At 50.3% G+C, this 25,804-nt stretch overlaps 1 protein-coding gene across 2 annotated transcripts in view; it reads right to left on the reverse strand.

Moving 5' to 3' along the window:
• Positions 1-20,158, reverse strand: part of MGMT (O-6-methylguanine-DNA methyltransferase) — a 278,115-nt gene extending 257,957 nt beyond the window's left edge. The window contains exon 1 of one of the 2 annotated variants that reach the window (XM_070363502.1): positions 20,037-20,158. The gene's annotated coding sequence lies outside the window, so the exon portion shown is untranslated. The remainder of the gene's footprint in view (positions 1-20,036) is intronic. The other variant, XM_070363503.1, reaches the window with a different exon arrangement.
• Positions 20,159-25,804: the final 5,646 nt, after the last annotated feature.

Raw genomic sequence — 25,804 nt, forward strand, 5'->3', positions numbered from 1 at the left:
AATAATGAAATCATGTTACACCTTTATAATGGGATACCATGTCATCCCTTCTTAAAGAGATGGGAATACCAGACCCACCTTACCTTCCTCCTGAAAAATCTGTATGCAGGTCAGGAAGCAACAGTTAGAACTGGACATGGAACAACAGACTGGTTCCAAATAGGAAAAGGAGTACGTCAAGGCTGTATATTGTCACCCTGCTTATTTAACTTCTATGCAGAGTACATCATGAGAAACGTTGGGCTGGAAGAAGCACAAGCTGGAATCAAGATTGCCAGGAGAAATATCAATAACCTCAGATATGCAGATGACACCACCCTTATGGCAGAAAGTGAAGAGGAACTAAAGAGCCTCTTGATGAAAGTGAAAGAGGAGAGTGAAAAAGCTGGCTTAAAACTCTACATTCAGAAATGGCATCCAGTCCCATCACTTCATGGCAAATAGATGGGGAAACAATGGAAACAGTGACAGGCTTTCTTTTCTTGGGCTCCAAAATCACTGCAGCCATGAAATTAAAAGATGCTTGCTCCTTGGAAGAAAAGCTATGACAAACCTAGACAGTGTTTTAAAAAGCAGAGACATTACTTTGCTGACAAAGATATGTCCAGTCAAAGCTATGGTTTTTCCAGTAGTCACATAAGGATGTGAGAGTTGGACCATAAAGAAAGCTGAGTGCCGAAGAATTGATGCCTTTGAACTGTGGTGTTGGAGAAGACTCTTGAGAGTCCCTTGGACTGCAAGGAGATCCAACCAGTCCATCCTAAAGGAAATCAGTCCTTAATATTCACTGGAAGGGCTGATGCTGAAGCTGAAGTTCCATACTTTGACCACCTGATGTGAAGAACTGACTCATTGGAAAAGACCCTGATGCTGGGAAAGATTAAAGGCAGGAGGAGAAGGGGATGACAGAGGGTGAGATGGTTGGATGGTATCACCAACCTGATGGACATGAGTTTGAGCAAGCTCCAGGAGTTGGTGATGGACAGGGAAGCCTGGCGTGCTTCTGTCCATGGGGTCGCAGAGTCGGACATGATGGAGCAACGGAACAGAACTGATGTCATCTCTAGAAATTATGTTGGCAAAGATTTCAGTTTCACAGATAAGCACTTATGAAAAAAAATCAGGTAAAAGAGCTATACACAAAACTGGGATTATCCCACATACAGAAATTATCCCATGTGATGTGTGTATGCACATACATGCATACACGTGTGCATGTACATATGTGCATACATGTGTGCGTGTACATACGTGCATACACGTGTGCACGTGCATACTATACAGTCAAGAGAAAACAGAAAATACAAGCAGAAGAGTGTATTTCCAACATACTGGTATTAACAGACAAGAACTTTAGAATAATTGTGGTTGTTGTGTTTAAAAATAGGAAAAGACAGACAAAATGAATGAGACGAGCATTTTAAATACTAAATTGAAATACATTATAAAAATACAAAATGGACATTCTAGAACTGCAAACACAAAGTTTGGAATTCAGAACTCACTGGATAGGATTAACAGGAGATGGAATGGTGTAGGAAACGGGATCTGTGATGAACGAGACAGGCCCGCAGAGAGAATGCAAACCACGGCAGAGGAAGAGAACAGGACAGTGAACAGCAAACAAGAGGCCCCGAGCCGTGAGGACACAGGAAACGGGACAAGCTCCATGATTCAACCCCAGAAGGAAAGGAGCAGGTGAAGAAGGGACATATATGGATCAGTGAGTCGAGAATTTTCCAAAACAAATAACAGACACCAACCCCGCAATTCAAGAAGCTCAGCAAACTCCAAACAGGGTTCAGTATGAAGAAAACTCCCAACTAACCTCACAGTTAATTAGTTCCAAACCACAGAGAAATGGAAAACCAGAGAGAAAAGTCTTAAAAGCAACCAGAGTAAAAAGTTTCACCACCTTCAAAGGGGCAACAGCAAGGCTGACAGCTGATGTCTCCACAGAAGCCTCAGAAACCAGAAGAAAACGAAACAAAATACCGAGCAACCGAGTGCGTGTGTTGCTCAGGGCTGGGGAGGGAGAGGAAGCACCCAGACAAACCCCACTCAGTGAGGCGGCGACAGGTGTCCTGCTCATGACTTTCACTCCACAGCTTACATGTGTATCTCATACACTCCTTACTGGATTTCAAACAACACAAAATTTTAAAAAGTAAAAAAGGGGAGGACGAAAGAGGGAGGGATGGAGAAGGCAATGGCACCCCACTCCAGTACTCTTGCCTGGAAAATCCCATGGACGGAGGGGCCTGGTGGGCTGCAGTCCATGGGGTCGCTAAGAGTCGGACACGACTGGTGACTTCATTTTCACTTTTCACTTTCATGCATTGGAGAAGGAAATGGCAACCCACTCCAGTGTTCTTGCCTGGAGAATCCCAGGGACGGGGAGGCCTGGTGGGCTGCCGTTTATGGGGTCACACAGAGTCAGACACGACTGAAGCGACTTAGCAGCAGCAAAGAGGGAGGGAAAGAAAAAAGGAAAGGAAACATCTGCATCAGAAGAACAGGGAAGATCAAATTAATGTAGCAAAGAACCCTGAAGTCAAAATTCCACAAAGTGGAAAACTGACAAAACCTGGCAATGTGCACCTTGTGATGGGAAAGAGCAATGAATACTTTTTCCAGAAGCTGAATGTCATGCTAAGAGAAACTTTCAAAACTTAATCATCTGAGACTGAAAAAAAAAAGAAGCAGATTAGTCTCCAGCTGGAAACCAGCACACTATGGATATCTGTACGTGCAGACTGAAATTTGTACGTAACTGCAAACTTTGTGAGCGAACGCACTTCCCCTTTAGTTCCAGAAGAACTGCAGACACGTGGCGCCAATGGGGCGCCGCGAGCACGCACCCACCACAGGAGGCACGCGTCCAGCGGGGGGCGCCCTGGGCAACGTCAGAGCAGTCACGGCCACGCGCTCCGAGTGCTCATGCGACACCGTGAGGGCACAGACACACCCCCAAGGCAACCCCACGTCCTCACACGCGTCTGTGAACACGGCACTCTCTGTTAACGTCTAGTTTATCTGGGAGTACAGTTGATCGACGATGCTGTGTCCGCTTCAGGTGCACAGCAAAGAGACGTGCACACGCACCCTGACCTTCCTAGGTGTGCACAGGGCTGTGAGAGAAGCACAGCGGGGGCAGCCCAGCCTGCGGCCCCACGTGCGGACCAGGTCACACGAGCCCCCAGGCAAGGGGTTCAGTTCTCACACGCAGAGCTCTCTGCATGGCCAGACAGACGGCAACACAGGGGTTAATGCTCTCTTGAAGTGAAGTGAAGTCGCTCAGTCACGTCTGACTTTGTGACCCCATGGACTGTAGCCTATAGGGCTCCTCCATCCATGGGATTTTCCAGGCAAGAATACTGGAGTGGGTTGCCATTTCCTTCTCCAGGGGAACTTCCCGACCCAGGGATCGAACCCGGGTCTCTCGCATTGTAGGCAGACGCTTTACCGTCTGAGCCACAAGGGAAGCCCATGCTGTCTTAAGCTCTATTAAACATCAGCGATGAAGGTCCAGGCTGGCCCGAGATACACCTGCAGTAGCTGTAGATTCAGCTGGGAGAAACGCACTCTTCCACGGTCTGGTCTCCTCTTAGCATGAAACACCAACGTGACAGTCCTCAGCAAACCACCTTTCTGTTGACGCCACACATTTAAAACCACAGCGGTGACAAGAGAAAAGTCATCTGAACTGAAAATGCCCTTAATTTTCTCTGACTTCCCAATTCTGTCCTTTCCATATAGAGCTAGCTGGAATCAACCTCCTTTGGAGATGGTGGTCATTTAGTCACTAAATCATGTCCGACTTTTTGTGACCCCACGGATGATAGCCCACCAGGCTCCTCTCTCCGTAGGATTTCCCATGGAGAATACTGGAGTGGGTTGCCATTTCCTTCTCCAGGGGATCTTCCTGACCCACAGATCAAACCCAGGTCTCCTGCATTGGCAGAAGAATTATTTACCACTGAGCCACCTGGGAAGCCCCTGCTTGGGAGTAAAACCTCAAATGACATGCTTTAAATTTCTTGACAGAAACTCAGCTTGTTTCTCCCAACATCACGGAACACCTATGTGTCACTCACCCATGAATCACTCCCAGCCTTAACCTGGATCTACCTAACATAAGCAGGAACCCCCCAGGCCCTTTAAACACAGGAAGCAGGTGGACACACAAGGAACGGGAGCATCGCGAGGCCAGCAGGAGAGGCTGAGCCCCCTCAGGACTTGGCTGCTCCCACCTTTCATCTGGGGGGACGCTGGGAAGATGAGGCGTCACCAAAGCCCAGAAGGCGGGGCCACTGGAAGGAGCAAGAGCCACAGGTGGCCAGGGGCTGCAGGGGCGGGGCCATTCTCAACAGAGACAAGTGGACGCAGAGATCAGACAAGGAACAGCCGTATCTGCAGCCCTCACCTGGGGTGCTCCACTCTCCCCCAGCACCTCTCATGTCCACCAGAAGTCAGAGCTGAGCAAGACCAAGTGGGATGGCTCCAACGGCCACCCTGCGGCTGCCCTCGGCTTCCACAGGACATCGGGTGACACAGACCCGCCCTGAGACACCCCCTGCAGTCAGGCCTCTCCCTGTGCCCTGTCCCTGAGTCAAGGAGGGCCAGCAGTGTGATCCACCTGAACCATCCTTCTTAGGTCCCTAAGCAAAAATGTGATACGCTTGGCTTCCGCTGAGGACTCACAACCAAACAAAATCAAACCAGAACATTCCTGAATTTTTTAAAAATCACTTACATTCCTTATTCTAAAATTCCTACACAAACTTCTCCACAGGAAAAGGTCCCTCTCTCCTGAATGGCGACAGTCACTTACTAATCACACCCTCTTCCCTTTTCATCATGGCCGCCTGTAGGCTCCACTTCAGATTCATTTGGATCCTAGAAAGCTATCCTTGGGCTTCTCTGATGGCTCAGATGGAAAAGAATCTGCCTGCAATGCAGGAGACATGGGTTTGATTCCTGGGTCAGGAAGATCACCTGGAGAAGGCAATGGCTACCCACTCCAGTATTTTTGCCTGGAAAATCCCATGGACAAAGGAGTCTGGTGGGCTACAGTCCGTGGGGTCACAAAGAGTCAGATACAACTGAGCGACTGACATGTTCCCTTCAAGCTATCCCCAGTCCGGGTTTCCTGCCATATTTAATTTTCTCTACTAGCACATGGTCTGCTGGCAGCCACATGATCTAAATACAGCCAAGAATCAGAAAACAAACAGAAAAGTCTCCTGTCAGCCAAAACGCTGTCACAAAATCCATGCACTAAAGGTCCCAGACTCTGAAGCCAGCCTGCCTGGGTTAAAACAGCTACTATGAATATGTCTCATATGTTCAAGAAGATAGAAGAAAACATAACATTATGAAAACACAGAAGATGTAAGAGAGACCCAAATGGAATGCAGATGTAAAATAGACTATCTGAAATGAAAAATTACTTGATGTGATTAACAAAGCACATACAGCAGAAGGCGGGGAAAGTGAGTAAAAATGAACATACGACATTTTTTAAACTATCCAGGAAGAAAAAGGGAAAAAGACCAAAGAAAATGAGCACCACATCAGTAAGATGTGAGACAACATCAGGCAGTCTAAGCTAAGCTAAGTCACTTCAGTCGTGTCCAACTCTGTGCGACCCCATAGATGGCAGCCCACCAGGCTCCCCCGTCCCTGGGATTCTCCAAGCAAGAACACTGGAGTGGGTTGCCATTGCCTTCAATACATGAAAGTGAAAAGTGAAAGTGAAGTCGCTCAGTCGTGCCCGTCTCAGCGACCCCATGGACTGCAGCCTACCAGGCTCCTCCATCCATGGGATTTTCCAGGCAAGAGTACTGGAGTGGGGTGCCACACACATGCAATTGGGAGTCCCAGAAAAAGGCAGAAAATTATTTGAAGAAATAATTACTATTTCTTCATATTTGATAAAAACCTATACTCACTATTGCAAGAAACTCAATGAAACCAAAGCAGAAGAAAACATAAAGAACTAAACCAAGGCAAATCATAAACAAATTGCTGAAAAGAAGTCATAAAGAAAAAACCTGAGAAGTGGTCGGAAGACGTGGGGAAAGACGATCACACACAGAGACACAAAATTAAGAGGGACAGCAAACTGATCATCAGAAACTACGCAAGGCAGGACACAATGGCACATATTTAAAGCATGAAAAGAGGAAAAAAGAAAAGGGTCAATATAGAATTCTGTGACAGGCAAAATATCTTTCAAGAATGAAAGTCAGAATAAAGCCTTATTCCAAAAACAGAAGAGCCAATTCATACACTAGCAGACCTTTATCTGAGAAACACTGGTGCACGTTCCATAGGCATTAAAAAGGACTGCCAGATGGAAATTCATAGTTCCTAAGAGTAGAAAACATGCAAGTGGTAAGTATGCAAATAAATATAAAAGTTTTTTTCAATTTTAATCTCTTTAAAAGACAATTGACTGCCTAAACAAAAATAATAAAAGTATATTTTGGAGTTTATAACATATGTAGAAAACACACTAAATAAATATAATCCCCAAAATAGGATGAGAGAAATTGAAATATACTCATGGAAGGTTCTTACACTGTACAAGACAATGAATAATATGATGTGAATGCAGCCTATGATGAGCTAATTATGACCATTACACACCCTAGAGCCAGTAAGAGCCAATGCACATATGTGGTAAATTGAAATCATTTTTAAAATATATTCAAAGAGTCTGAACAAAGGCAGGAAAATGGAGGGAGAAGAGTGAAGGAACAAACAGAACAAGGAGAAAACAAATATCAAGGTGGTGCATTGAATCCAACCACACTGATAATTACATAACATGTAAGTAGTCTGAATACTTCAATTTTAAAAAGACCTTATGATTAGCAAGCTGTCTATAAGAAACATGTGTTAAGTTATTAGATAAAGATAAAATGTGAAAGAATGGGAAAACATTCACCATAGAAATGGTAATGGAAAGAAAGCTGGAGTGGCTATCTGAATATCAAACACATAATTTCAAAACAAGGAAATTGCTAAGACTAAAGGCCATTAAGAGTAAAAGGGTTAATTCACCAAAACGATGTAAAAATTCTAAATATGCATGCACCTAATAAAAGACTTTGAAACAGATGAAGCAAGAACAGAGAACACAATAGGAAACAGCAAATCTCCAGCCACAGTTGGTGATTTCAACGCTCCTTTCCTATAATTTATAGAACAGGGAGACAGAGAAGCAGTGAGAATATATTAAATACAACACTTGAGCAACAAAAAATGTTTAGCATTGCTTAAATGAATTAGTAAATACTTAAAACTTTTTCAACGTTGCACTGATGTATGACTCTGGAGTCTCTAGGAAGTTTTAGGAGTGCCAAGTTGCTGAGCCCAAACAATGACAGGAATACAGGAGTGGAGGGAAGAGTCCTGTGATCTCGCCCTGCCCACCCACCTGCTCTCTCCATCCGGAAAACCCAGGGCCTTTCAGAACCCGATTGCCCACCTGCAAACACGAGGAAGAACAGAGGTGCACACCTGTTTCCCCACCCGACGCCCAGAGCACAAGGAGAGGCACATGAGAGCACCCCGTGTTACCAGAGGAAAACGCCTATTTGCCGCATCTTCTTAAACACTGGCTGCCACCCCCACCGCTCCCATCACCTGCACAAACTTTTCCACACAAACCTGGTCACATCTCTTTAGGAGACTTGCTCCTGAACTACCACTAGAAAACTTTTTTCTATTTTGGCTTAAAGCTGGAAACGAGGAGGAGGGTGAAGAAATAATGCTTTGGAGGAACAAGTCAGTGTAGGAACGTGAAAACAGTTAAAACTCACTAGATTTCTGGTCAAGATGCAAGACCGCTGTCCCCCCAAAATCAAGCAATCTATTCGAATTGGGTTCCCATGGTAACTGTACAATTGGGCTTTTCGATATAACACCCTGAAGTCCCAATGCACACTTGTAAAATACACTTTGAACAGCCTGAAGTGTTTTCACGTTACGGCGCTCGCAGACCAATGACTGCACGTCCCCGCCCTGCCCGCCGGGGGCGGGGCACGCTGGCAGCGGTACCAACACAAGTCCCGCAAGGAACACAGGACACCAGAGCAGGTATATAAAACAGGTCACATGCTGGAGCTCCAGCCAATCTGCTCTGGGGACAAGCCGGTATGACTACTGTCACAGAACCCTGTTTACGGACTGCATGCCACATCAGGAGGCCCCTCTTATTGATTTCAAGGTTAAACAGAATCAATCACTAATAATCACAAGAGGGGCCTCAAGGTTAATCATATTCTTAGACTCTCAGTACGGAATGAAACAACAAGCATAGCTGTGCTGATAAATAAAACATAACTGCGGATCCGAACCCACATTTCAGGTGTCAATAGTATGGTACTAAGCACAGCCCACAACACCGCCCCGGACCCTAGCCTCTCCCCCCAGAACACAGCAGTCTCTCCAGCCACCGCTGGGCCCCGAGTGGACCACGGAGCACAGTGCTGGTCATCCTCTGAAGACGCAAAGGGTCGCAGCTCAGAAATGGTGAAAGTTCACAACTTCAGCGTTCCTTGCAACAATCCTAAAAATACCCGCACGTTTGAGACATTCTGCAGAACCACAACGCATACTGTGGCTTCTGGCAGACTGGCGACCTGGGCAGAAGTAAATCTAAGTCTCCCAGCTTTATTTACTACATCCCCTCACCGATGGCCACAGTTTTAACGTGGGCCAGTCTGGTGCACGTGTGGGCTGGCAGGCTTCCGGGGAGAAGTGCCCTGCTTAGTCTCCAACTCTACAGAGACGTCCAAAAATCCTCAAGACAACTTAGCATGAACAGCAGCAAATTGCATGGTTCTTAGGGTCCTCGCTAGAGCCCAGTAGAATGACCATGTGATGCTCTTCGGTTCCAGCAGGAGCAAAGTACGAACTGACCCAGAATCGAGAAAAAATAGAAAAGCAACAGAAACTCCCAACCAACAAGCTGAGGCTGTAGGCCAGTGCTATTACCCCTCTTCGTGCTTAAGAAACCCAGTCAACCAGCATTTACTCCAGTCCCACCTCCCAGCCTCCCTCAGGGCCAGGGGCCTTGACTGCTTTCCAGCAGGGTCCGCCCGGCACCAGGATAAGACCAGGCCTGTCCATGGTCCGCCGGCCCTCTGGTGTCTTGACCAAATCTGCCAGATTTCCTTTCTAAAACCTCTGGGATCCTGGTAATAAGGCTTGGGTTTCTGTTCATCCTGTTTTCTTTTATTCTGATACACACCTTTCGGGATGCCAAGAGCTAAACCTGCAAACAATCCTATTTTTGAACACTGATTACCAAGTTATCTTTATCTCCAAACGCCAGCTTCATATGCAAACCCCTCATGAGTTCTGTGCTTTTGAAGTAACATTATTTAGTCTGCACCTCACCTTGTATTAGATCGAGCTGCTATAACAGAATATCACATACTAAGTGGCTTAACAGACAGAAATTCATTTTCTCACAGTTCTGGAGACTGGTAAGTCCAAGGTCAAGGCTCCAGGTGATTTGGTTTCTGGTGAGGGCTCTCTTCCTGGCTTGTAGGCAGCCACCTGCTGCCGGTAAGATCACCCTCTCTCTTTTCTCATAAGGCCGCCAATCCAACTGGATTGGGGCCCCTTCTTCCAACCTCATTTATTCTAAACAATCCCCTAACATCCCCATCTCCCAATCCAGTCACAGTGGGGGTCAGGGCTTCAACACGTAGATTGTAGGGGCACGTTCTGTCCACAGCAACCTGTGCCCTGCAATCAGGCGGAAGCCCCACACCAGGCCACAGAGAGTTTCCAAGACAGAACGCCAGCATCAAGAGACAAGAACGATACAAGTCAATCAGAAACCTGAGTGTACGTGTGATGGGCCCGAGGGAAGGAGACATTACAGGGGCTGAAGAGGCTTCCAGAAGGGCAGGGCCGTGGGAAGGATTCAGGGAGAGCCTGGGAGCAGACAGGGTCTACCATCAGGCTGAATCAGAAGAGGATCCCTAGGCAAGACTCTCTGGAGCCTCCCACCCATTCACTCTGAGATTGAGGAGCTGACGCATAGGTTTCGAGAGAAGCTGCCAGAATAAACGTGGAGGGCCTTGGGGCTAAAAGTGGCGCCAAAAGGAGCTTCACAGGCTCGTGTTCCTCTGGGGCCTGGGTGGGAAAGAGGGGTCCCCTTGGAGCATCTCTGTGCCCCTGCCTCCAACAGGAGGAGAAGGAAGCAGTCCTCGCTGCCGCGTGCCAGCTTGCAGGGCAGTGGGGCAGCAGTGCTCAGGGGCAGAAGCAGGGAGACGGCCTGGGGTGCACCAGGCAGAAAGGACCCAGGCGGCTGAGGCTGCAGCCAGGCAGCACCTCCATCGGTGGCAGAGGGACAGGAGACGGGAAAGGTCAGCCACCTGAACCCAGAGTCCACAAGGACGTTGCTCTCCATCCCAAGAGACAGACTCCAACCTGAGAGCTGACAGAGCCGACCTGGCCCCGCACAGAGAACCTGCCTGGCTTCCAACGGGTGATGCTCCAGTTGAGCTCAGCCCCGGGCAGCCCAGTGCCAGGGCCCCTCTGTGCTGAGCCGTGCACTGGGCAGAATGGAGCAGACACCCACACCGCCAGGCCTCTGAGCTTCTCTAAGAAGTAGGCTCTGCCACACGAACACCAGGGCAGGAGTGAGGCACGTCAAACAGCTGCCTCCACATCTGAAACCACCAGAAACATGACTTCCAGCCGACGCAAAAGAGTATCTCAGTAACCTTCTCCAGAATCCACCCTGCCTGGATTGTCCACAGCCATGTGTTAAAGTACCTTGGGCCCAGAGACGGCCTCTGGAGAGAACACCACGAGGAAATCAGAACTGTGACCTTAGGGGCTCTTCTGGCCTGACGAATGGTCCAGAGGATACCCCTGGACAGCAGCAGGTTCTCAGTCCAGGACAGAACAGTGGGTCCAGGACACGTTCTCATCACACTCAAGGCAAAAATGAACAGGTTAGGAACACCTAAGAGGAAGTCTTTAAAGCCCATACTTTTAGTTTAGGGAAACTGAACTCCTTATTGTGACTCAGGGCCCACGTGGGTTCAAGCTGGTGGTGGGGAGCCAGCGAGCATGTCACCCCCAACCAGGACTGAGCGTGTCCAGGGCTATCAACCACTCAGCCTGCCCGGGGTCCCCAGTGTCAGCCCGGAAAAGTCCCGCGTCCCATTAAACTGGTGGCTGCCCAGGACGGACAGAACGCGTGGCTCTCCGGAGCCTGTCCTTCTGGGGGCAGAAGGCGACCACACCAGTAATCAGAGAGGTGGATAATGCTGCATTTCAGGAATATTTCATTTTAGAACCTGCATTTGGTTCTAAGTAACCGTTCTTGCAACAAATTTCAACAGCCCCCTGCCGGGCGCAGCCACCCTCTGGTGACCCCCCGCCCGCCGCTGCCCTCCTCCCCAGCAGCTCCTGCCCCCAGGGCGGCCCGGAGACGGATGGTTGGTGCGGGTCCAGCAATCAGCCAGCGGCCGCCTCGACTCACCATCCATCTGACTCGACAGCTTAATCTGATGATAACACAGTGGTGACAGAAACAGATTCTTCTGCACAATAAAGAACAGCACACATGGGCTTTCCCGGGATAGCTGGCTAAATTCACTAACTTTTGGGCATACATCATTTCTGTGCCTCGCCCTTTATTCAAGGAACTTCCACTTGAGCGTGGAAAGCCTCACAAGCAAGGGTGGCTGTTCACTTCCAGGACGCCGGCTCCTCTGCGTCCCTGTCCCCCAGCACTGCCCCTCCAGCATGCCAGAGCCCGGTGACAAGGACGGCACCCGGAAACCTCGGGCGGAGTCTGGCTGTGGGCATGTTGCCAGGCAGCACCTGTTTTCCCCTACCCTGCCTCCCCCGACCACACCCACTGGGACCACCAGGACCACCCGGGCCTCCCTCCCTGGCCGCTGCCTCTCAGCCTCCAGCGTGGGCTCCCCGGCCACTCGGCCAGTCCCACGGTCCATGACCTGCATCTGAAGAGGCTGAGCACACACCTTATTGGTAATCTACATTCTGATGTGACTGCACACCCCAGTCTTGACAGTTTCACTGTACAGATTCTGTGACTACCTGCAGGAAAGCACAGGTAACCCCACGGAGCACAGGCTGGGGATGGAGAGGCCTGTTAACGAGCCTCACTCCTCCCCGCTGACATTTCTGGCTGAACAAACAGGTACAGTAAGGCAATCTCCCAGCTTCAGCACCCAAATGCCAGGCCTGACAGACAGGGCCGACTCCCCTCCACAGCCAGCTTGCCCCCACTTCCCACAGGACTGTCTTATGGGAATAAAACACATACACACCAAACGCTGGCTCTTCTCTTTAACAAAGGGGATCCTTAACTTGGGCCTCTCCCCCAGCTGTCCCCCCATCACCTCACACTCCCCACTAGAAATGCCCCCAGATGGACCCCAAAGCACTAGCCCAACAGACTCCAGGTGACAGCACCTCCTGAAATACAGGCATGTATCTTTACACCATGTTCTGACCCCAAAAAGGACTTTTGACAGCACCCGTTTCATGGCTGCAAAGGCGGCTTGCAAGGTGAATGGGAAACGCTGCATAGTTACAAATAAACCTGGGCTGATCACTCCTACCCCAGGGCCCTGTTCAGGCCAGACACTCACAGGCAAGACAAAGACCCCGAGTGTCCCCCTCAGCAGTGACCTCGAGAATTCCCTGGGACCGACTGGGTGAAGTTCCCAGCAGGCCTTCAAAAAATGTATGAGGGTATCACCATTGCACTGGCCAGAACCTTCTGGAATGCTACTCTATCAGGCTGAACCCAACATGAGAGTTAAGAGATCCAAAAATAAGGCCCATTTCCCCATGCACACAAAACTCACTGCAGATCAAATTCTGACAAAGCTCACCGACCGGACCTCGTTACCCTTCACGCGGGAAAGTGAAAGTGAAGTCACTCAGTTGTGTCCAACTCTTTGTAACCCCACGGACTATAGCCTCCCAGCTCCTCCGTCCATGAGATTTTCCAGGTGAGAATACTGGGGTGGGTTGCCATTCCCTTCACCAGGGGATCTTCCAGACCTGGGGGCTGAACCCGGGTCTCCCACACTGCAGGCAGACGCTTCACCGTCTGAGCCCCCAGGGGAGTCCACAGAGGAAGACACTGTCATATGCTGGTGTCGCTGCTGGTTCCCGGCTGTGGCCGTAGAGTCGGAGTCTGTGTCTGGTCCTCCAGGAAGTTCTTTCAATTTAACAGGTGGTTAAGGTCGAGCCTCCTGAAGACAGTGGCTTGGGGCCGTTGGAGCCGGGTGGTGCCCACTAGGAGCGCGCTCCCTAGGCCCCCCTGCCTGCTCCGGGCCCACAGAGCACAAGCTGGCTGCCGGCAAAGCACCCCTGCACACTCAGAGCTCTGCCACGGAGCGGAAGCACCTTGAGGCCAGCCACCTCGGGGGCTCCCAAATCATCCACTGCAAAACTGCCAACAGGCATCTGGGCAGACCACCTCCTTAGAGACGAAAGGGGTTTTAGAGACTTGGCAAATCAGGACCAGGCTTCATGACCCTCCAGACCCAACGGAGCCATAGACATGCGGGTTCACAGACACAGTAGAGGGGGAGCCCAACTGAGACCCCATCCCCAGTCCTGCCTCCACCAGGGACAGTTTTGCAACTGAGCTAACAAATAGCAGCCACAGTTACCATTCAGTGTTCTCCACGGGCCAGGCCTGGGCTGGTTCCCCCAGATGGAATTCTCTCCCCAAACCCCACAACAGCCCTAAGAATGACACTGCCGTTCTCTTGGGTTTTGGAGAAACCAAGGCTTAGAAGAGATTAAGTGACCTCACTCAGGTCACAGATAGTAACTAATAGAACCAGGTCCAAACTGACTCAGTCTTGTTCCCAGTGGCTACAACCTTAACCCTGCGTGTAACACCCCAAGTGAGGGCTTGGGTAGTGTAAACGTGTAAAACTAGGATGCCGACTGGTTGGGGTGGGGTATACAGACAAGAATACTGATTGGAGGAGGGGAAAACAAGGATCCTGATTGGACTGAAAGTAAAAGGCCCTGATGCTGGGAAAGATAGAAGGTGGGAGGAAAAGGGGACGACAGAGGATGAGATGGTTGGATGGCATCACCGACTCAATGGACATGAGTTTGAGCAAGCTCCGGGAGTTGGTGATGGACAAAGAGGCCTGGCGTGCTGCAGTCCATGGGGTCACAAAGAGTCGGACACAACTGAGCAACTGAACTGAAAAGCAGGATGCTCACTAGACTGGAGGGAAACAAGGATTCTGGTTGGTTCCTTGCCCTTTTTACAATTAGTCTCATCGGTCTATGAGTCTATGGTTCCAAATTAAAATTTCTATCCAGGTTGTGCTTCATGCTTCACAAACAGCCATCCATGACTTCCCGTGCTTACACTCGTCCAGGGGGACCAAGTCCCTGTGATCACGGCCATCCCGTAGAAGAGGAGGCAGCTGGGGGTGAGCAGCTGCCCAAAGCCACGCAGCCAGGAAACGGCATCACCGGAACCCCTTCCGTGGTTCTCCCACCCACAACTCCAGCACTTCATCAGTAAAAATTCAGTTCAGTTCCCCAAAAATGTATTCGGTTGTACATATGAAAGTTAACCCTGACCCAAGACCATAAAAATGCTTGTACCCAGAGGGTGAAAAAGACAGGCCAGCCATTCAGAAGGAAAGATGGGCGTGAAATACAACACGGCTGTCCCTGCTTAGCATTTGTTTGTAAAACTAATGCCAAAGTTTTGGTTAACATTTGCATCTTCTGTCATAACCATAAGACCGAACACTATAAAGCTAGGATAACATGTCGGGTTTGCAATTCGAAGAGATTCACACGTCTCTGAGGACTTACAAACCACAGACAGACCCACAGGCATGGGCGGCTCAGAACAGTGATGCCGGCCGGGGTGTGTGGGCCAGAGAGCTCTTTTCCACCATGCTCAGGGGGGTGGTGGAGACCCCAAAGACTGCCCGGGAGATGCTCAAACATTAGGGCCCCTGGCGAGCTTGCAAAGACAGCCTTCTGGGTTCTGACCCCCAATAATCTCCTTGTTAACCAGCACCCTCGGTAATTCTGAGACCAGCAGGCTCAGACCACCTCTGAGAAATGCTCTGCTACAGCTCACGAGTGTCTCACTTCAAGAGGAGCAATGAAGCCCACGTTTCAGGGGGTGGCTCTTACTTCTGACACCAACAAGAGGGCGGGATGTGAAGGGGACACCCTCAGCCCCTTACAATCCTATGCTCTGGGGGGTAACCTGTAGCTCAGAGTTTAAAAAACAAATGAGAAATAACTACCAGTTTGTTTTTTTAATTAAAGTACAACATTTAAATGTCTTGTCCCATATCCTGCCCTGAAATTCAGTTCCCTTTCCCACCCAGCTAAAACCTCTGAACATCCAGAGCTGGAATTGCCCGATCCGTCAATAAGGTAAGAGTTTTCTAAACTACTATCCATATGACTCAATTTGTCAGTAAAAACTGCCACCAGCGCTGTGCTTGCAGAAAAATGTCCATAAATGCATTATTGCGACTGGCAGATCGATGTCTATAATAAAAACAAATAGATTTAACAAGTGCTGGCTTTTATGAGTCGTGCCATCGGTGGACGGCGCGTTCAGTTTCACCCCTAGACTTCTGGGAATGGGCAACAGAGCCTGGCTGATACTCTGCTGACTTCACAAGTGTTCCAGGTAGGAAATTATTCTAACAAGAGAATTTTCCACGTAGGAGAGCAAGCATGCTAGGCATTTACTGCTCTCTCACAATTCGTTTCACGGCCACACACATACACACGTGACAATACGTTTAACAGCACTAAGAAAATGTTTCTGCAGAATTTTTAACTGGTTTTATCACAGCTGTGTCACAGGCCACAAGAGCTGACTCCAGGTTGGGGAGACGGGGTATACAAGGGGGACGTGAAGCCTGGAGACCCCCATTCCTCTGCTAGGCCTTCAATCTAACTGAAAACAACTTGTAGTATCAGAAACGAGTGTCCGCATTTAGCACGTGGCCAAGGATGTCACAGGCTTTCTAGGTGGCCCAAGTAGAAAAGAACCCGCCTGACGATGCAGGAGACATAAGAGACACAGGTTCAATCCCTGGATTGGGAAGATCCCCTGGAGTAGGAAATGGCAACCCGCTCCAGTATTCTTGCCTGGAGAATCCCACGGTCAGAGGAACCTGGCAGGCTCCAGTCTATGGGGTTGCAAAGAGTCAGACATGACTGAAGGGACTTAGCACACACATACACAAGGATGTCACTGCTGTGTCAGTGGCCCCTGGGGCAGCCTATGTGTTTAGATGTTCAGCTGGAGCAGATATCATGAGGGTGGCAGCCACAGACTGGCTGAACTGCCAAGGATTCTGAGCACTTTGACATGACACTGTCTGTGACCCACTTATACGTGAGCCACGTCTGCCAAAACCACTCTGGTTCCTTCAAAGGTTACAAAATGTCACAAAGATGCTTCATTCCTTTCCTTAAGCAATTCATTTTAACAGTGATATAAAGGAGTAAGACATTCACTGGACCCCATATATTCTTGTGGCTTTCGCCAAACCTTACAACCCGCCTATTTTAACAGTGATATAAAGGATTAAGACATTCACTGGACCCCATATATTCTTGTGGCTTTCGCCAAACCTTACAACCCGCCTATTTTAACAGTGATATAAAGGATTAAGACATTCACTGGACCCCATATATTCTTGTGGCTTTCGCCAAACCTTACAACCCGCCTATTTTAACAGTGATATAAAGGAGTAAGACATTCACTGGACCCCATATAGTCTTGTGGGCCTATTTTAACAGTGATATAAAGGAGTAAGACATTCACTGGACCCCATATACTCGCCTATTTTAACAGTGATATAAAGGAGTAAGACATTCACTGGATCCCATATAGTCTTGTGGCTTCGCCAAACCTTACAACCTCCTGTACAGTAAGTTTAAGTGCTGCAGCCCATGGGCTTGCAAAGAACTGGATATGACTTTGTGACTGAACAACACTTGTTAAGAAAACTGAAAAGAAAACTAGACTATTTCTTTCCACTGACCAGCAGATAAGCAGCAGTTCCCCAGATGCCACAGAACACATGCCTTGCAGTGCTTTGTCTCGAACAGTGGATGTCAAACATTCATCTACCAAGCCGGATACAGGGCTTCCCTGGCAGCTCAGTGGTAAAGAATCCACCTGCCAATGCAGGAGATGCAGGTTTGATCCCCGGATTGGGAAGATCCCTGGAGAAGGAAATGGCCACCCACTCTATTATTCTTGCCTGGGAAATCCCATGGACAGAGGAGGCTGGCGGGCTACGGTCCATGCAGTTGCAAAGAGTCAGACACGACTTAGTGACTAAACAACAGCATACCCAAGTCAGGCCTCCAGAGCTAACGGAATGGGAAAACTGATGTCAAAGAAGTGAAAACTAGCCACCCCGCATAGCTCACACCTCGTTCCCTCACCCAAACAAACTACGAACACTTTCAGACCAAGCATGGGCACTGGCTTGGTTCATTTACCATGAGTATATATGAAAAGCTCGCTTTCCTCCAATGGTAACACTGGGTTGGCCAAAAAGTTCATTTGAACATTTTTTTGGCCAACCCAATATTATATGTTTCTATGTCTCTGATTTTTAAATCTTCAGGTTTCATTTAAGTGGTAATCTGTGGTAAGACCCAAGCTCGTTCAGCAAACAGTTGTATCAGAAACTACGCAGGAAACGGGGTCAGACTGTGACAGGAGCCAAAGGAGCCCCAGACACAAGCCTCAAGCACCCAGAGGCCCCTCAGGGTGTCAGAAGCCTCAGGGAAAGTGGCCAGAAAAGAGGAACCTCACACTGGGGCCAGGAAGGCAGGTGGGGTGAGAGTGAAAACAAAGCTGGCAATAGCACTGACAGACCACTACTGGCAGACTGAGCGAGAGGGGGTCGCCCAGCTGTGCCCAACTCTCTGCGACCCCATGGACTGCACAGTCCGTGGAATTCTCCAGGCCAGAATACTGCAGTGGGTAGCCTTTCCCTTCTCTAGGGGATCTTCCCGACCCAGGAATCAAACCAGGGTCTCCTGCACTGCAGGCGGATTCTTCACCAACTGAACTATCAGGGAAGCCCAGGGAGAGGATTTACTGGCAAAGAGAATTCAGAAATCACTGCTTCGCTTCCTGCTTTTCCTACAAAGGAGAATATAAGCTGAAAACGGCATCGATGCCGCCCAAAAGGGGAGTTGAAAGAACAACAGTCTTGGTTTGAATCACTGGCCTCTAAATGTTTGTCCTCTGCAAAATAAGAATAAAGACAATTTGGAAGTTTATTAAAAAATACTGAGAACAGTAAACTGTTTGGTGTTCCTGAAAAAGCAGGAGGAGAGGCCTGGAGGAGGAAGTCCACAGGAACGCTGGCTCAGGCCTGCCTTCCCCGCCTCCCCACGGAGGACGGAGGGGCCCTGCGTGAGACACCCGTAAGGGAAACCGTGGAAGCGCAGGCCTAAGCTGAAGATGAGGCCCAGGTGAGGCTCCACTGGTACTCAAGCAAGACCAAAACAGACAGGAAAAGAAAGGTTTAAGAACCTTCACAGCTGAGCACGAGTAAGATGTTAACCACTGTCCACACCCAGGGTTTTTATTTCTTTAAACCTGGATCTCTGACAGTGAGGCCTTTTTTAAGCAGCATCTGATAACACTAGTTAGGTCTACTTTGTGTGATACAGATTTGCTTTAATGGCAAGAATGCTCACTGAGAAAAGTACCTTCATAGAGCTCTGCCCTTGAGGCCTGCTTCACCCTGCCCCCAGACTGTAAGAGACTCGACTCTCCAACTCAAATCCTAACGCAAACCAAGAATCCAAGGAGAAATGAAACGCCTCCCAGAGCCAGGCCAGCTCTGCTCACGGGCTCTGGACCTCAGCAAGTATGGACCTGGCGTCACTGCCTCCTGGGACAAGCATTGAGTTAAAAGGTTATCAACCACCAGCCGGGGGTGGGAGGCAGCAGCTCTGACATCCTTTTCCTAAAGACGATCGCCCCAGGGCGTGCTAAGCTTTGTGAGGTCTTCTCTACCTCCCTGAGTGTTTTCTGCACTGGGGGACTCATGAGAGCAACTCAGCTCCCCCCCTCCACCATCACGCCCTGGGCTGGGAGAGGAAGAGGAGCACCTTGGCTGAGATACTCAGAGTGCGGGCGCAGAGTTCGAGGCCAGTCTAACTCTTAGCTCTTTATGTTCAACACCTCCATGTTCTTCCGCAAATAGCAGCGGTGACCCTTCTCTGGACAAAGGAGTCTCCCTCTGCCTGGTGACCATCCATGCAATCAAGCCAAAGCTGTGCTCATGTATACAAAACGTGCTTCCGGAACAAAGTCAGCCAGGAGCTGAGACACAGAGAGAAAGACCACGCTTAGATTCATCATGAGCCCAGGGAGTGAGGAATACAGTTGAGAACTGCTCTGCTGTGTTTATCGCGTCCTTGGGAATTACCGTGCCCAGTGTATGTGGCTCTTAAACTTCCACTCGGTCACTCCACGTGTTAGTGTTTACAGACGCAATGAGTGCACAGTGTATACAGAGGCGGGCCCTCCTCTCACACCAAGAACAGGACTTGAGGCCTCTGCACGGGCGGTTTGCTAAGGGCCTCCTGCAAGAAGGGCCAGAGAAGGGGTTCCTGGAAGCTTCCTGGGAACAGAAGGCTGGGGACCAGTGCAGAGCAGGAGGGCTTTGCAGGTGTTGACCAACTAGAGGTTTGGCAGGAGCAGCACAACTCCCAGGCCAGGCCACTGTCATTGTACTTGGAAGAAGAACCCCAGGCTGGGAGAAGGCTGGGAACCCTTGGTCGCTCCTGGGGCCAGCAAGGGGCGGCTGGGGGTCCGAGTGGGCCCCACCACCATGGCAAGGGGGGCGGGGGTAGTGCCCGGAGGACCACTGGGGGCTGGACTGCCCGACGGGCTGCAGACGCCTGCTCCCCCCGGGGAGAGCCCCGAACTTTGGCGGGAGGTGACCCAGACAACTCACCGCGCTGCCTAAGCCGCCAACCGCAAGGAGCTCAGAGCGCAGGACCACGCAGCGCCGATGGAGCCCAGGAAGCCCGGGGGACGGGCGCGGGGCGGGGGCGGGGCCTAGGCCTGGGGGCGGGACCTGGCAGTGTGTTCGGGGCCCGCGCGAGCCGGGATTCGGCGGAAGCGCGGCGAGGACGCGGAGGGGCGGGACCAGGCCGAGGCTGGGGGCGGGGCCCAGGGCGGGGGTGAGGCCTGGGCTCCCTGGCCGCCGGACAGGACGCGCGCGGCGGCGGGGGCGGGACCCCTGCGGGCGGGGGCGGGGCCGAGGGTGGGCCCTGCCTCCCCGCCGGCGCGCGCCATGCCAGGTGGGAGCATGCGCAGTGCGGCGGCGGCGTCCGGGCCGACATCTCCCTCTGCGCAGGCTCGCTGGCCGGATGGCGCCGCCTGGCCAGGTTCATGCTGGCTGCCAGGCCGGTTTCATCCTCCTTGCTAGGGCCTCGCTATCACTTCGCTGGTCCTTCCTACCCGGCAAGAGCTGGGCCGCAGCGCCTTCCTGCCTGTGCCCCCTGGGCGCTGTCTCAGCTCCTGCGGGGTAGGAAGGACCGGCAAAGCGAAGCACGTTTGCTGTTTGTTCTGGTTTTTTTCTGTTAGCTCACTGTGAAATTTTAGAACGTTTTTTCACCTTCTCTAATCCTCGAAGTCACCATCTCTGGGGCTTCTCTGGTAAAGACTCCACCTGACATGCAGGAAATCTGGGCTCGATCCCTGGGTCGGGAAGATCCCCTGGAGGAGGAAATGGCAACCCACTCCAGTATACTTGCCTGGAAAAATCCCATGGACAGAAGAAGAGGAGTCTGATGGGTTACAGTCCATGGGGTGGCAAGAGTCGGACATGACTTAGAGGATCTTTGTAATAATTCTCTACAATAGGGCTAATAAACATCAGGGACAAGAATACACCAGTCTTCCTATAATCTGTACCTACCAGGACCCAATCAGAACTGGGATCCCAACAGAACTGAAGAGGGAAAATAACACAAAAGCTGGATCAAGATGCTTACCAACATCCTAACAAGTGTACTGTGAGGCAGTTGGACAGTTCATACATGTATCTTACTTTTCTTTTTATCTGAGTAGTATTTTAGCATGAATTCCTAAGCCATTATCAGCATTTCTGATTCCCACCCCAGGAAAGAGAGACCATCTTGGTGCCTGTTTATGTGGATTATGTGGCGTTGGGGAAGTCAGGTGAGAAAGAGTGACGGGAGGGCAGCATCCAGGGGCCTTCGGGCACCTGGCTATGCTCAGCAGGACCGCCTCCTGGGGAGGCTGACAGATGCTCCAGCCGCCTCCACGGGGAGGACTCCAGGGGCAGAAGCCAAGGGAGGACACAGGAAAGGCCAGCACCAAGGACTGGTCCTGCCAGAGACTAAGACTCTGTCCAGAACGGGACTCTCCCCTGAGCAGAACTACAGTCTGCATTCCCTGTACTTACTGGGAAGTTCTTTCCCTCTTGGTGATGATTTTCAAAGACTCAAATCGTTCTTTTCAAAAGCTCCCCTCCGCCTCATGCCCTTGTCCCATCACACCCGATCCTCATCCACAAGGATGGCTCCCAATCATGGAGCTAGCCTACTGTGTGAGGTTCACGGGGTTCAGGAGATGCACGATGCCGTCTCACTATGCAGGCCACCTCATCTCGCTGTAGGATGACAGCGTTGCACAGCTCGGTGAGGTTCCTTTGGGCTTTGCCATCCTCAGATCAATAAATCATACCCATTCTTCTCTGGACACGGGTTCCCATGAATGACTTTTTACAAAAGAGGTGGAAAACCCCAGAAGCCTTCGCTCACCTTCTCTCTGATTTCTTCACAGACCTCCCTGGATGTCCTTTACCATAAGCCAGCTTTCTTGTGGGCACTGGAAACAGTGTTCATTAGCATCATTTCTTTAAACATACAAATGGATACTGGGTTAAACAAATGAACATGACATGTGATTGCTTCCAATGATTTGCAACCCAAGAAATTTGTTTAATAAGCCTCTCTTTCCAAGCTGCTTTGTGACATTAGAGACCATTTACAACAAAGCTGTCTTCAGTAGTCAAACTTAATCCTTACTACCCTGCCTTTGGGAAAAGAAGGGATTTTATAACGATCACTTAAAACCTTGTGTGGTTTGAAAGCCCTGAACTCTGGACAAACGTGTGAAAGTCTTGGAACAAAAGAAGCATTACAGAGCTCACCACTCGCCACTTTGTTTTACATACGGTTTTCTTTAGGACCGCATCTCCAGTGGAGAGTCGCCTATTAACACAATTGATTTTCTCAGTCCCAGTGTTCTATAAAGGTCGGAGCCAAAAGCTGGCCGGAGTCAGCATGCTGGACCTGGGTGATGTGGTCAACCAGCCTGAGAGGACAGGAGCATGGGGTGTTCTGGAGGGGGGAAAAGGAGACCCTCAGGACCTGGGGGTGGGCTCTGGTTGTCTCTGATTACACTGTGCTCTGCACCAGTGCTCGGCACAGCTGGAGCCAGTGTGATGTGGCTGTAGCACAGGAAGTCTTCTAAGAGGGGAAGGGGGCTTGGGATCCATCCTTCGGCAGCGGGGAGGGGAGCAGGTGGAGGAAGGCAGGTGCAGCCTTACCTGGAAGGTGCCACACACTCAGCTCTTGCATTCCTACAAAGAGACGAAAAGTCCTTCTGCCCAGGGGCCCCTGGGTGCTTCTGTTGACAGCTGGAACTGTTTCAGGCTCACCTTGGGTTCCGGAGGGCTCTTCCAGAGGCAGCAGGAGGCCTCCATTCAAGACTCCTCCTGAGACCTGTGTCAGCTGGCCTGCTTGCTGCAGGGCTGGAGACACTGCATCTAATGGGATGACCCCACATGTGCACAGCTGAGTGATGCAGACAGATGAGGACATGGGGTTTGTGGCTGGGGCGGCGGGGCGGCACCACAAGGCCCCTCCCCGCACCAAAGATCCCCTGCGTGCCCAGCCCTGAGCAGTGGGTGGCCCCACATGGAGCAGACCTGATGAACAGCCAGGATCCCTGCTGGAGTTGAAGGCTTGATGTAAGGAAAGGCCTGGAAGACAGTTAGGGGCAACATTTTCATTGTTCCCCCCGCCCCCCCCCTGCACCCCCGCAACACACACAAGTGAAGGACCAATGTTTTTTGCAGACTTTGGATCCAGTTGTCCAATAATTGTTGGACAGAGAACCTCTGAATCTTACATACCCTTCCTTCCAAAATGTGGTGACTTTAAGTAATTAAATATGTATGAAAATGAGTGAATACAAGTCAGCTCTTCCTGACTTGTATTCAGGAAGAATATATTTGCATAAGTTGCTTAAAGAACCACTTCTGCCAATGTGAACACTGGGGGGAGTTTTCCCACCCTGAGTCGGCCATCCAGTGTGGGTCACTCAGGACCCAAGATTTTGTTAGATGCTGGCCCTTTTGAAAGCAGCTCCTTCACTCATTACAAAGTGTTTTTGATCCATTTTCGGGTAGGGCTCTGTTGGTAACACATTGTTGGCAGTTTGGGCAGAATCTTTTAAGTGGTGTGAAGTGCTGGGGAGTATGCACCTGGGCCGCCAGGAGGAGGCAGGTCTCCCCCTGCCTCTGCCCTTCTGGGATGAGCCGGACGTGCCTGGGTTTTTGTGACTTGGAAATTAAAGCCAGAGACATGGGGATTAAATGCTGAGATGGTGACTTGTCCTTGTTCTCATCTTCCTGGAAAACTGCAAAGGAGAATGCAGACAGGAAAACCAGCCATACAAGCGTTCTGTCTCAGCCTCCAAAATATTAATCTGAAGAAGGAAAAGTGGTGTCTTCCCTCAAGGGGAACGTCTTCAATCTATCTCCCATGCCCTGAGCTATTGATTTAAAGTGCTGTACTTCGTCGCTCAGTTGTGTCCAACTCTTTGCGACCCCATGGACTGTAGCCTGCCAGGCACCTCTGTCTGTGGGGATTCTCCAGGCAAGAATACTGGAGTTGATTGCCATGTCCTCCTCCAGGGGGTCTTTCCAACCCAGGGATCAAACCCAGGTCTCTGGCATTGCAGGCAGATTCTTTACCATCAGAGCCACCAGAGAAGCCCATTGATATAAAGTAACACCAGGCGAAAATGGTAAGAGTAATAACCACATGAGAGGCAAAATTGGTGGTGAGGATGGTGCAGGGGGCTCTCTGCCCAGCTGTCCCTTTATCTGTTAGCATGAGATGACCCAGCTGAATCTGGGGAGTCAGGAATGATGAGACTGAGATCCTGGGAGTGGTCTCTCCATCTGTCTCACCAGCATCCCCTGGAGATGAAGCCCTCCTTGGTCCAGGAGGCCACTGGACAGGAAGAGACAGAGTTCTCATTCCTGGTGGGAAAGGGAGGAAAGTTGTGAAGCTGGAGAGGGTCACTCCCCAGGGAGGGGCCTCTACCAATATTCAGAGATCTTTCTGATGCAACTAGGAAGCCATTTAATAAGCCATGAAAATAAAGGGCTTTTAAGAGGAGGTCAGCCAGTCCAGCTCAGAGAAGTGGAGAAAGGAGGGCTTCCGGGCAACAGAGAGGCCAGCTCTCCTCTCCTCTTCAGCTCCAGGCATGACCCTCATCTCTACCTTGACCTCAACACTACCTCCTTTCAGCTCTGCTTCCTCAGAGATGAAACAAACTCCCTCTCCCAGCTTCCCCTGGGGCGAAAAAGAAAATCACAGGGAAGGGCTCTGATTGGCCCAACACAGGTAACTATGACACGCTGGACCAATCACAGCAGCTGGGGGGATGAGGTACCATCCCAGGGACGCATGAACCTGTGTGGTCAGGAGAACTGATGTGATGAGGGCAGGATTGCCAAGAGGTAGGGAGCCACCATGCTTGTACCCTGCCTGCTCACGGGGATGGGCCACCTACTGTATGGCCGGCCCTGGCACATCAGCTCACGTGCTGTCTCTTCAGTTGTCACAAGTCTCCATCACTGTCTGTGGGTGGGTAGGGTGGTGGGGGTGGCAAGAGGGGAGCTGCTGGGCTTCCTACAGCCCCTTCTCCAACTTGGGAGTAGATGTGTTCTCTGCCATCAAGTAAGTGCCCAGATGGGCTTGACTCTGTGCAGTGACATCTTCTACAAAGTCTGTGGACAAGGGAACCTTTTTCATGGGGCTCACGGACAGAGACCACTTGGTACCAGCCCGGGGTGCTGTCCTAGAGTTGAATCCCCACCACTCAAGGCCAAGCAAAGCATTGCCAGATGGTGCCTAAATTCATCTATGACGGGGTGCCTTCATCTCAGGGATTATCTTCATTAGCACTTTATTGGATTCATTAAATTATTCAAACCCTAGAAAGATAAGACTCATAGAAATTAATACAATAATGATGGCTGAATATTATCAATGGCTTATTAGGTAGCAGTCCCTCGGCTGGGTCTCTGATGCTCATCATCGTTTTGAATCCTCACGATAACCATATAGGGTAGATAGTATAGAGAGTTATCATGATCACAGTTTTGTACATGAGGAAACAGAATAGTTGAGTACTTTGCCAAGGCCACACAGCAGCGAGTGTTAGCACTGTTTACATCCTGGTTTACTGTGTCTTTGGCTTGCAGAAGCAGTACCAGAATGGGAACTGTGTTGACTTGGTTTCATGGGGGGACATTGCTGGCTGTCTCTTCCAAGCTCTACTGTCTCCACTGTATGTGGCAAATCTCCCAGCAGACAGCCTGTTGGACGGCTCAGATTCTTGCCTGGGTAGATAGATGTTCAGCTATTCGCTGCTGGGGCACCAAGAAGGGAC

The sequence above is a fragment of the Bos mutus genome, chromosome 26 (assembly GCF_027580195.1).
Source record: "Bos mutus isolate GX-2022 chromosome 26, NWIPB_WYAK_1.1, whole genome shotgun sequence".
NCBI classification, from domain to species: domain Eukaryota; kingdom Metazoa; phylum Chordata; class Mammalia; order Artiodactyla; family Bovidae; genus Bos; species Bos mutus.